This window comes from Tigriopus californicus, chromosome 7, assembly GCF_007210705.1.
Source record: "Tigriopus californicus strain San Diego chromosome 7, Tcal_SD_v2.1, whole genome shotgun sequence".
NCBI classification, from domain to species: domain Eukaryota; kingdom Metazoa; phylum Arthropoda; class Copepoda; order Harpacticoida; family Harpacticidae; genus Tigriopus; species Tigriopus californicus.
In genome coordinates this window covers 12,469,288-12,479,946 of record NC_081446.1, presented here as the reverse complement: position 1 = coordinate 12,479,946, position 10,659 = coordinate 12,469,288, and the positions used below count along the sequence as shown (strand labels likewise).

General features: G+C 45.0%; 1 long non-coding RNA gene across 1 annotated transcript; it reads right to left on the bottom strand.

The window, feature by feature from the left end:
* Positions 1–6,932: 6,932 nt before the first annotated feature.
* Positions 6,933–7,739, bottom strand: LOC131883685 (uncharacterized). The gene is made up of 2 exons (XR_009373634.1): positions 7,595–7,739; positions 6,933–7,461 (listed from the first exon to the last, which is right to left on the bottom strand). It is a non-coding gene; the product is annotated as an uncharacterized LOC131883685 (long non-coding RNA).
* Between the last annotated feature and the right edge of the window lie 2,920 nt (positions 7,740–10,659).

The following is a 10,659-nucleotide window of genomic DNA, read 5'->3' as shown; positions in this document are numbered from 1 at the left end:
TTCTTCCCAAACATAGCAAGGATAATTATCAAAACCCAAGGTCATTTTGACCAATCAGTCTGAGCTCTTTCCTCCAAAAAGGGCTTGAAAAACTCATTTTATGGCAACTGGAGGATAACAACTTACTTGAAAATCCACTTTATGAACGGCAGCATGCCTTTCGAAAGCAAAAGAGCACAGACTCGGCCCTTTCCGAGGTCTGTGACAAAATTGAATCTGGCATACTTCAAGGGCAATACACATTGGATGTATCTGTTCATAGACATCCAGGGTGCCTTTGACAATATAGACGTAAGTTCAATCATAAACAGCACGAGGGAAACCAATGTTCCCCGTGCAGTTGAGCCATGAACAGGATGGCAACGACACAAGTTCAGGGAGAGGAGCTTGAAAGATTCCTCACAGGGGGGACTCCGAAGGGTGGTGTGCTCTCGACACTGTCGTGGAATCTTCCATTCGACTCGATTCTACGAAAACTTCACAAAGGCCCAGTACTCACCGTAGGCTTTACAGACGACCCCTGCCTCCTCATTACAGGTAGAGACCCTGGCCAGAGACGTATGAGGTTTGACAAGTAGCTCCACTTCACAAAAGTAAGTGATCAGAAGAACTAAAATATTTTCAAAGAGATTTAGAACTGATGTGTTGAATAAGAAAGAGAACTGTCATGTCAAGCATCATTGAATATTTTCTTCAGGGACACTGCGAAATTTTATTCCAGAACAAGCTGATATATGGACATGGTATTTTAGATTGTTAAGAATTGTTTTGTTACTTTCTAAATTCTTTCTGAACCCATTTTTCATAAGATTACGTAGATTGCTAAAATATTTTATTCTTTTATACAAATCAACATTATGGCATGTGAACTTCTTGAGTCTCTCAAGAAACAAGCCCCTTTTAGACTGAGCAATGTACTTTGGTAAAATGGCTGTGCTCTGTCTTTTGAAGCGCGTTACTCCAAATTGACACTGGCAGCATGCGAGAAATCAGCGTGACAACTATATTACATTGAGAAATACCATACTGATGCAATTATAATGGCAAAAGACACTTTAATGCTGTAGAATAAGTTGCTGAATCAACTTTGTCATAAAGCATTCAAAGCTTTGCCTTGTGAAGGCGCAAACCCATCTGCTAGATGGCGTTGCTAATTTATGTCTGTGTGTGTTCTGTGGCGTGAATTGGTGCTGCCATTGGGGATATGCGGGGGCGCAAAAAGGCAATCTAAAGTCCAGCCAAAAGAGTCGAACTGTTTTTCACGTTACATTTTGATAATCATTTAAATATACTGCATATACATTCTACAAATGACCCCACTTTCGGTTTCGACCATTTCTTTGCGTTCACAAAGGAGTTATGATAACCCTTTTGCGACTTAAACTTCCTGTGTAGAGGCTTTCAAAACATCCGAACTAGGGATCTCTCTCTCATGCTTGGAAACTCTGCAAAGTACTAACTTGGTTTCTTGAACATTCGCCATGACCACAATATGAGGTTAAGGATTGAGCAAAACCGTGGAAATAACAGGTCAGCCACTCCAACCAAGTTGAGAACAAGGCAAATGAGGAATTTGTTGGCCTTGTGGTGACTAATTATGCGTGACCTACTTTCTCGTTGTTTAATTTATGTGCCAACGCAAACCAGAAATACACTTCGATCTTAACTCTTGATCAGACAACATGTCTTCCGTCTTAACCCACTCAATATCATGCGATGGCGCAGTCGGTTAATACGAATCTATGAAGTAACTTCCGTCTACGGCTCATCACTGATCCTCTGAACCAAGATCTGTGGTCCCGATACATGTATATGTTATCGATGTGTTCCACGTAAACTTTTGGGTGAGGATATGTGTGAGAACCACTTGTGTGAGAATCACCTGCTTCAACTCCCATCCATCACGATTTTGTGGTATTGATTGTGGACCGTTTAATTTCCGGGGTGACAATTCATTGTCGAATCCGCCTATCCTCTGAGTCTTTCTCCGTCATGTCTGACCAAGAAGCTATTCCGGTTTTGAAAGCCAGCCGTTAGGGCTTCAAAGCCTCTCTTACTCGAGCGAGGAACGTGGCCGAATCCGCTTTTAGCGACTATGTCGAGGGTGAGCATCCAACATTGTTGGAAAAATTTGTCGACCATTGGGACAAGCGACTTTAATCCGGGCCCTAGCCGTGCCCGCAGTATCAGTGAAAAACATTATTCTCACACATTGGTGATTTGAGACTACAAATAGGGACGAAATTGGCCAGAACGTGGGGAGTGTTAGGACCCGGCATCTCCCAATGACGCATTCCAAATCAGATCCAACCATCAGAGCCCCTTGGCGTAATGAAACCATCCAGAGATTCCCGTATGCTATCCGGACCACTCTAGGGTGGTCCATTGTGGACCCATGAGTTATGGAAGAAGGAATGAATGGAAAGAAGGTATCATGTTGTCATGTTGTCATTGGGAGCGTATTGAGATGACTGTTTTATTATTTGACTAGAACGGGTTTATATACGTACTTTGACTAGAATGATAAGGTGCGAGCATGAGCAATCACACCATCTCCCTTTTTGGGCGGAAAAAATAAAACCATAAGTAACCAGGGTCACGGGCCATCCGGGTCACGGGCCATCCGGGGTCACGGGCCATCCGGGGTCACGGGCCATCCCGGGTCACGGGCCATCCGGGGTCACGGGCCATCTCCGGGTCACGGGCCATCCGGGTCGCTGGGCATCGGGTCACGGGCCAACCATCGGGTTCACGGGCCAACCATCGGGGTCACGGCAACCTCGGGTCACGGGCCATCCGGGGTCAGGGTATCTCGGACAAATCCGGGCATCTCGGGAGAGGGACACGGGTCATCCAGGGTCACTGGCCATCCAGGGTCACGGGCCAACCATCGGGGTCACGGGCCATCGCGGGTCACGGGCTATCTCGGACAAAATCCGGGCATCTCGGAGGAGAGGGACACGGGTCATCCTGGTCACTGGCATCCAGGGTCACGGGCCAACCATCGGGGTCACGGGCCAACCATCGGGGTCACGGCCAACCATGGGGTCACGGGCCAACCATCAGTCACGGCCAACCATCGGGGTCGCGGGCCAACCATCGGGTCACAGGTCATCCGGGCATTTCGGACAAAATCCGGGCATCTTGGACAAATTCGGGGCATCTTGGAAAAATCGGGGCATCTCGGGCATCCGCACACTGGTGGGGAAACCACGCCCAGGCTGGCATTCCTCACTGGCAGGCACACCAGTGGGCGATCCACACACCAGGACTCCGGGCATCTGGCCCCTTCTGGCCCTCTTCTCCAAAGGGAGAAGTGGAGGAGAGGGCCACAGCTGGCAGAAGCCCGCTCATCCTTAAACTCTGTGTGGAGGCTAGAGCCTCCCGTTGCTGGATGGCCAGATGCCTCAGCCCAATAGGGTGTGGATTTCTCGCCGTAGTGTGGATGACGAGGCGATTCCGTTTGCCTGTGTGGAGGCCAGTTGCCCCTTGTGAGGGCCAGATGCCTGGAGTCCAGGCATCTCGGAGCCATCCGTACACTGGTGGGGAATCCACGCACTGGCTGGCGTTCCTCACTGGCAGGCACACCAGTGGGTGATCACAACACCAGGACTCCGGGCATCTGGCCTTCACAGGGGCAACTGGTCTCCACACAGGCAAAACGGAATCGCCTCGTCATTCACACTCCGGCGGGAAATCCACACCCTATTGGGCCTCAGGCATCTGGCCATCCAGCAACGGAGGCTCTGGCCTCCACACAGAGTTCAAGGATGGGGCGGGCTCTTTGCCAGCTGCGTGGCCCTTCCTCCCACTTCTCCCACACTAAGGGAGTTACGCTCAATCCTCAAAAAAAGAGAGCAACATGGGTGGACAGAGGGCAGCAGCCGGCCAAACCGACTGCGCCATGTTATGTTCTCGTTGGGAGCGTATTGAGATGACTGTTTTATTATTTGACTAGAACGGGTTTACATACATGTTGACTAGAATGATAAGTGCGAGCAATCTAGGTGTATCCGAAATGCTTGCAAGCTGGGGTAGTTCGGATTTCGTGGATCCTAAATTTCCGACTACAATATATATATGACATCTAATGGCTTCAATCTCTTGTGACAATGTGGCCTTCTTGAAAATTGTAAACGAGGGAACGTGATTTGTGGATGGACTTTACGAAGTTCCCCTCCCTATCAAAGAACGACCATTGATCATGTCCAGCAGTCGAGAAGTAGTACAGAAAATGTCAATGTCTATCATGAAAAGATTTGACAAAGAATCTGAGGTCAAGAGGGACTACTTCACGTTCATAGCTGACCTTATTGAGAATGACTATGAAAGAGAAATTGATGAGACCAAACTGAGAGAAACTGCCAGTGGAAGATCCCATTATATCCCACATTGTCTGGTGTACCACCCAAAAAAGCGGACTATCAGGGTAGCGTTCAATTGCGCCAATTGAGTCGACGGAAAGTCTCTGCACGATTTGCTACTAACAGGCCCAGATCTCACAAATCAGCTCGTGGGTGTGTTGCTGAGATTTCTTCTGGAGCCAGTGGCATTCACGGCCGATGTACAAAAGATGTTTTATTGGGTTAGGGTTCCTGAGAGGGATATGGATTACCTTCGGTTCTGGTGGTTTAAATCCAACAATGAAAATGAAGGCCTAGTGGAATACGAGATGACCCGTCATCTTTTCGGGGGGAGAAGCTCTTCAGGCTGCGCAAATTATGCCTTCAGGAGGACAGCATTGGACCATGGGCATGATCATTCTTTGGAAGCGGCAGAGACAATTCACCACAACTTTTATGTTGACGACTGCTTGAAGAGCGGAGAATCTGTGATAAGGCCGTAGCCCTAGCTAAGGAAGTTATGACCCTTTGCTCAAGGGGAGGGTTTGAGCTCACTAAATTCTTGTCCAAATCGCGGGATTTTTTGGCACGAATGCCCAACGAAATTAGAAATCCCGCACTGAAGGCCTTGTCAATGGATAACATGGAGCTACCCACTGAAAGTGCTTTGGGAGTGCTTTGGCACATTGGACAACGACCCCATGAACTACGACGATCCTGAGATAAAGCGGGAAAAAGTAGTTCAGATGGTAATCACTCGAAGGCCAAACTTCCTTCAAAAAATTGAGCGCCCGTTATTCGTCATGGACAAAGCTAAAGAGGGCAGTAGCCGTGTGGATTCATTTCTTAACCTTCTTGAGAACCAAAACCTTCTCCAATCGAGCCCCAAAATTAGAAGCATTGGTGAAAGCCAAACGCCATCTTGTCAAAAGCGAGCAAGAGCAATGTTTTGGAGCCGATTTTAAAGCAATGAAAGGACATCAAACAGAAGGAAAGCGCATCAGAAGGAGAATTCTGGCAAAGGGCAGAGATTTCGCTTGCCAGGCTAGATCCAATTATAGATGAGAATCGTCTGCTGAGTGTAGGTGGGCGTCTCAATCAACTTGCCAATGAAGAAGTGAATCCCATTATACTGCCGAAGTCCAACAAGATCACTCATATCGTCATTCAAAGCTACCATCATCAAGTTGGACATGGAGGGCGTGGAGCCACTATGAATGCGATCCCACAAGTAGGATGGTGGATAGTGGGCCTGAACTCAGACGTTCGAAGTTTCATGGGCTGGTGCTTCCAATGCAGGGCATCAGAGCAACCCCAGATGGCAGATCTACCCGTAGATCAATTGCAGAAGGCCCCTCCATTTACATTTGTGGGTGTCAACTACTTCGGCCCATTTGAAATTAGGATTAAAAGCAAGGATGAAAAGCGGTATGGGGTCATCTTTTTATGTTTATCTTCATGATCAATCCACATTGAAATCGCTCATTCCATGGACACTTCATATTTCATCGGAGCCCTCAGAAGGATGATATTGCGGCGTGGCCCAATTCAACTGTTGAGATCCGATAATGGTCTCAACTTTGTTGGGGGCCATCGAGAGCTAACCAAAGCTCTCATGGAAATGGGTGAAGACAAGATATCCACCTTTCTCAATAATAGAGGAGCTGACTAGGCTCCATTAAAAGTAAAGGACACCTAAAATTCTGGGGAAACACCCCCCAGATTTGAGCTAAAATTTGGCTAAGTTCGGTTATTCAACAAGATCTTGTGGTCTTATGTAGTGCTTATTTGGAGTTTATTTCGCAGTCCACTTCTCTAGAAGTCTGTAGCTGAGTCTTTGAACTAGAATTTACTTTAAACCCTGTTGATTGGGGTTGATTATGGCCTCCGTTTCAAGATTTGAGAACACTCTCGCCTCGCGCGTTTTCGCAAGAGCTTTTCAAACATAACAAATTAAAGTGATCAGCCAGATTGAGCTGGGTTGGGATCTATCTTCACCTTTGAATAGCAGCACTATATGGTCCATTTTACGCCATTGAGGAAATCTGACTGATCTGTGGACTGTTGCATAACATGGGTCAACACTGAGGGGATAACAAAGGAACATTTGAATAAAAACTGCGCCATAACGCCATCGGGTCCTGGAGAATTTGAGCATTGGGCATCCAATGCATCTTAGTAAGAAAGAACAAAATTATTCAAATCAAAAGGGTTCTGGTCAATAAATTCTTGTTCCATTTGTTGCCTTGGAAAAGATGTACCGTATTAGATTGTTCCGCCAGAGCATTGGCCAATACTTTGGAATTGGTCCCGGAAGATTATCATTTTCTACAAATGACCCCACTTTCGGTTTCGACCAATTCTTTGCGTTCACAAAGGAGTAGAAGACCCTTTTAGGACTTAAACTTCCTTGAGAGAGGTTTTTAAAAACAACCAATCCAGGGATCTCTCTCATGCTTGGAAACTCTGCCAAGCACTAACTTGGTTTCTTGGAACATTCGCCATGACCACAATATGAGGTTAAGGGATTGAGCAAAACCGTGGGAAATAACAGGTCAGCCACTCCAACCAAGTTGAGAACAAGGCAAATGAGGAATTCGTTGGGCCCACAAAAGCGTGTGGTTTTTATTTTCATATTTGATTTGGCTCTACTTTATTTTAGACAGGGTATCAAAACTACACCCATATACTGCGTAGATTGCGCATAAATCTCAGATATCCGCCTGGAACAACACACTTTTAAATGCATTTTGGTGGTCCATGATGGTCAAATTGGTCAAATTTCACCCTCTAGTATGCTTCAGGTGAGGCAACCAATAGCTCCGAGCAGGTCTACGACAGATGTTGTTGGGGTCGCTCCCAATGGAATGCAACAATAGACTCCCTCCCCGAGGTCCACCTTGCTTCCTAGGTTTCCTCTTTACGAATTTTCTCCATGTGCAACTTGCAAAACAGGAGCAATGCGTTTGTCCCTCAAAGACATATTGTCCACTGGGCATGAAGAAACAAGTACGTCGGCATTGTTTGAAACTTTTCATCTTCATAGTGAGATTCAGGGGTATCTCGAAGAGCAAACCGTCCCATCTGTCACTACAAGTTTGCTGCCTCATATGGCACCCTATGGAATGAGAGGAGAAGACAGAGGTTTCATGTGCCCTACGTAGAATGTACCAGTTGGCTCCTGTCTCACTTGATCTCTATGATTATCTTAAATAGTAGGAGTATTTCCAGTACAATTGACCATTTCTTACAAATTCTGGCGGCTCCTTCTGCTGGAGACGCCAAGTTGGCGTAAAGCACGATGCCAAGAAGGGTCAGTAAGGCCAATGACCTCATAGTGCGGGAGCAATTGAAGACTGAAGAACCTTGGAAGGAGTTGTGGAGGGATCTGGCTCCTTGAATCAACTATGACTGAAAGATTGCCAACGCGGGACCTTAAATACAATTTCTGGGTCATTCACACGTGTCTTGCAAGTAGAAGATTGTTTCCTGTCAAGGGATTGCTCATTGTTATTACCTTCCAAGTGTCACTTTTAGGGGCAGGACAGTTTGCTGTTGTATGCACGGTAACTAAGCTCCACATACCCACTAGAAATGATATGCTCATTGAAGGTCGCCATTTTATCCAAATAAAAACCGAATGGTTGTGCATTTCAACAAAATTGACACAAAAATGGCACAATCCGCGGGATGGTTCATCTCCAAAAGCGTCTGCCCTTCATGAAAAAAATCACAAACCCTGTATTTAAGCCTTTAGCTCTTGTTACTTTGAGACACCTGGAGATACTTTAAACAAGACATCGGAATGTATCCGGCCTTGCTTGACGATGTTTTGCCGTTGTTGTAGGAGCATAAAAGATCACCGGGTAATTTGACAAATGTCCCAGCTTTTGTTCACATGCTACTCTGTATGTTTTTCATTTACCTTTTTGCATACTTTGTCGCCAATCAGGTTTAGGACCAAAAAATCAAAACATTTTAGAAGGTTGCCACTTGTAAGCAAATAAGTACCTACGTAGAGACATAATTCCTTTAAATAAATCCAAATCCATATAAACACTAAGAGCCTTTTGAGGCTTCAGGTCAAATGAAGAATTGGAGTGCAGTAGTTGTAAGCAAGCAAAACACGGCTACATGGGCCGACCTCAAGACTCTGAATACATACCTCGGTTTGAATCATTTGAAAAAAGTTATGAATAGCACTTGACTATCCAGGACAGCTTCTGGTAGTAAGAATGTGAGTGAACCAATCAATCACTTGCTCTTCAGGATGAAGATTACCTACATGTAGGCAGATTTTGTAATTTGTTGGATTCAGTTCAACACCTGTCCTTTTGCATACCTTGTAGGCACTTGTCTCATTTATGGAACGTAAGTAAGAGCTACAAGTGAAGAAAGATGTCAGGGTACTTAAGTAACAGGTATTCTTGGATTTGACCATCAATTGCTTCTGTGAACTTGTACCTTCCAGAGGCTAATTTTCCAAATTGAGGCTTCATTCGCAATGAACTCTTTGCAAATGAGGTCGAGGAGGCATTCACTGACTTTATTTCTAACCCTGGTTTTTGTCCTTTTGCAAATCAGTTCTGCAAGGACACCCCGCAACAACAACAATAACAACAACAACAATAACAACAACAACAATAACAACAAGGCTGCTAAAAGTAAGCCAATTTGAGGTAATTTCAAAGATTACTCTATTGACTAAATCAGCACTAAATCTTGATCCGCAGCGTGCGTTGTCAAAGGGGTATTTTGCGACCTGACCCAGAGCACAGTGGTGAGATATTTTAAGAACCCGAAAGGAGAGGCAAGCTCCTGGCGTTTGAGAAAATGCACGAAGATGTGCGAGAGGGCTCCCAAGGCACAATATCTCTATTATGGAGCACGAACTTGTCTGTGCTTTGCCACCTGCAAGAACCCCCATCCTCTTCCAGTGAGGGCAACCTACGAAATTGTCTCCCTTAAGTCAGATCCCAGCCGCATTTGTCCCGCTCCCAAGGCCACAGGTTAAAGGACAGATGATTGTCATAATAATGATCTGCCATCTTTGCCATCATCTGCTTTTCACAAAATATAAGAAATAAACGAGTTGGGCCCTAACTGAGCGCAATCGTCTATTGATCAGGGCAAGTTTTCATTCTCAGAAGAGCTATCCCTCTACAATGTGTTAAATCAAGCTTCCTTCTTGAGTTTTGGGCTTACTTTGCGTGATGCGCCCTGCTGGTGTTTAGTTTCATGAAAGTTTCCGTGTCAAAATTGGAAATCAAAGTTGAAGGAAACTAAATGTTTATTCAAGTCACGGTGAAAGAAACGACCACTTTAGTAGGCTTTGGCACTAATAGGGCGTGTCTTTTTCTCGTTTTATGGATGGAGGGAAGGATTCCCCACCTAACCGTCAAGGCCTATTTGGCTCGCTTTTGTTCTCAGCCTTTTTGCTTTGTACATTCCAACAACACATTCAACTGATAATCAAAGAGTACAATTGTCACAGAATGATGGATTAGCAGCTGAACCCATTTTGGCAGAACAGTCTGACCCACGGAACAATACGGTAGATTCCCCAAGGGTTTAGGGGGGGACTGCGGTTAGTTTAAAAGCCCCAAATGCACCGCCAACCGAAACCTTGAGCGCAATTTTAGAATTTAGATTTTAAAGTGGGCACAAGCAAATCACGTTTGCAAGCTGTCTTGCTATCAAAATAATGAATATGCTCTTCAAGCCTTCCGTTGTTTTGCATCCAAACTCCTAGATCTTTTACCAATGAAACTTTCTGCAGTGGCAGACAAACTCAAAACTCGTGATGATAAATTTGTCATGGTATGAGTGTGACCCATTTGCTTGTTTGTGTCCCATCTGTTTAATGCCATGTTATATTCAGCCACCCCTATTTGTATATGCAAAAGAATATTCTCCAAATCTGTTCACATATTAGGTGAGCTAACATTATCACACCTATCTAACACTAGTTTTGGTATCGTCTGTCTGTGTACAATAAATTTGATGAGTTGGAATGCAAACTGAGAAGGGGTGAAATAAAGTATTGAGCCTTGGGGTACACCTGCTACCACGGGAAATCCACCCAATAAAAATATGGGATAAATATTTACTAGACACGGTGGTTATACTTTCTGGTTAAATGTTTACTCAAATGCCAAGACATCTAGATATATTTTTCTTTGTCAAAGAAGCAAAAGGAACAACTTTTGTCAAACACATGTTTAAAAGTAGCTCAGTAAGTGTGTTAAATCACTTAAAGCCCATCAAAATGCATCATTGTCACAAACGTAGTCAATCAGTATTAAACATACTCTTA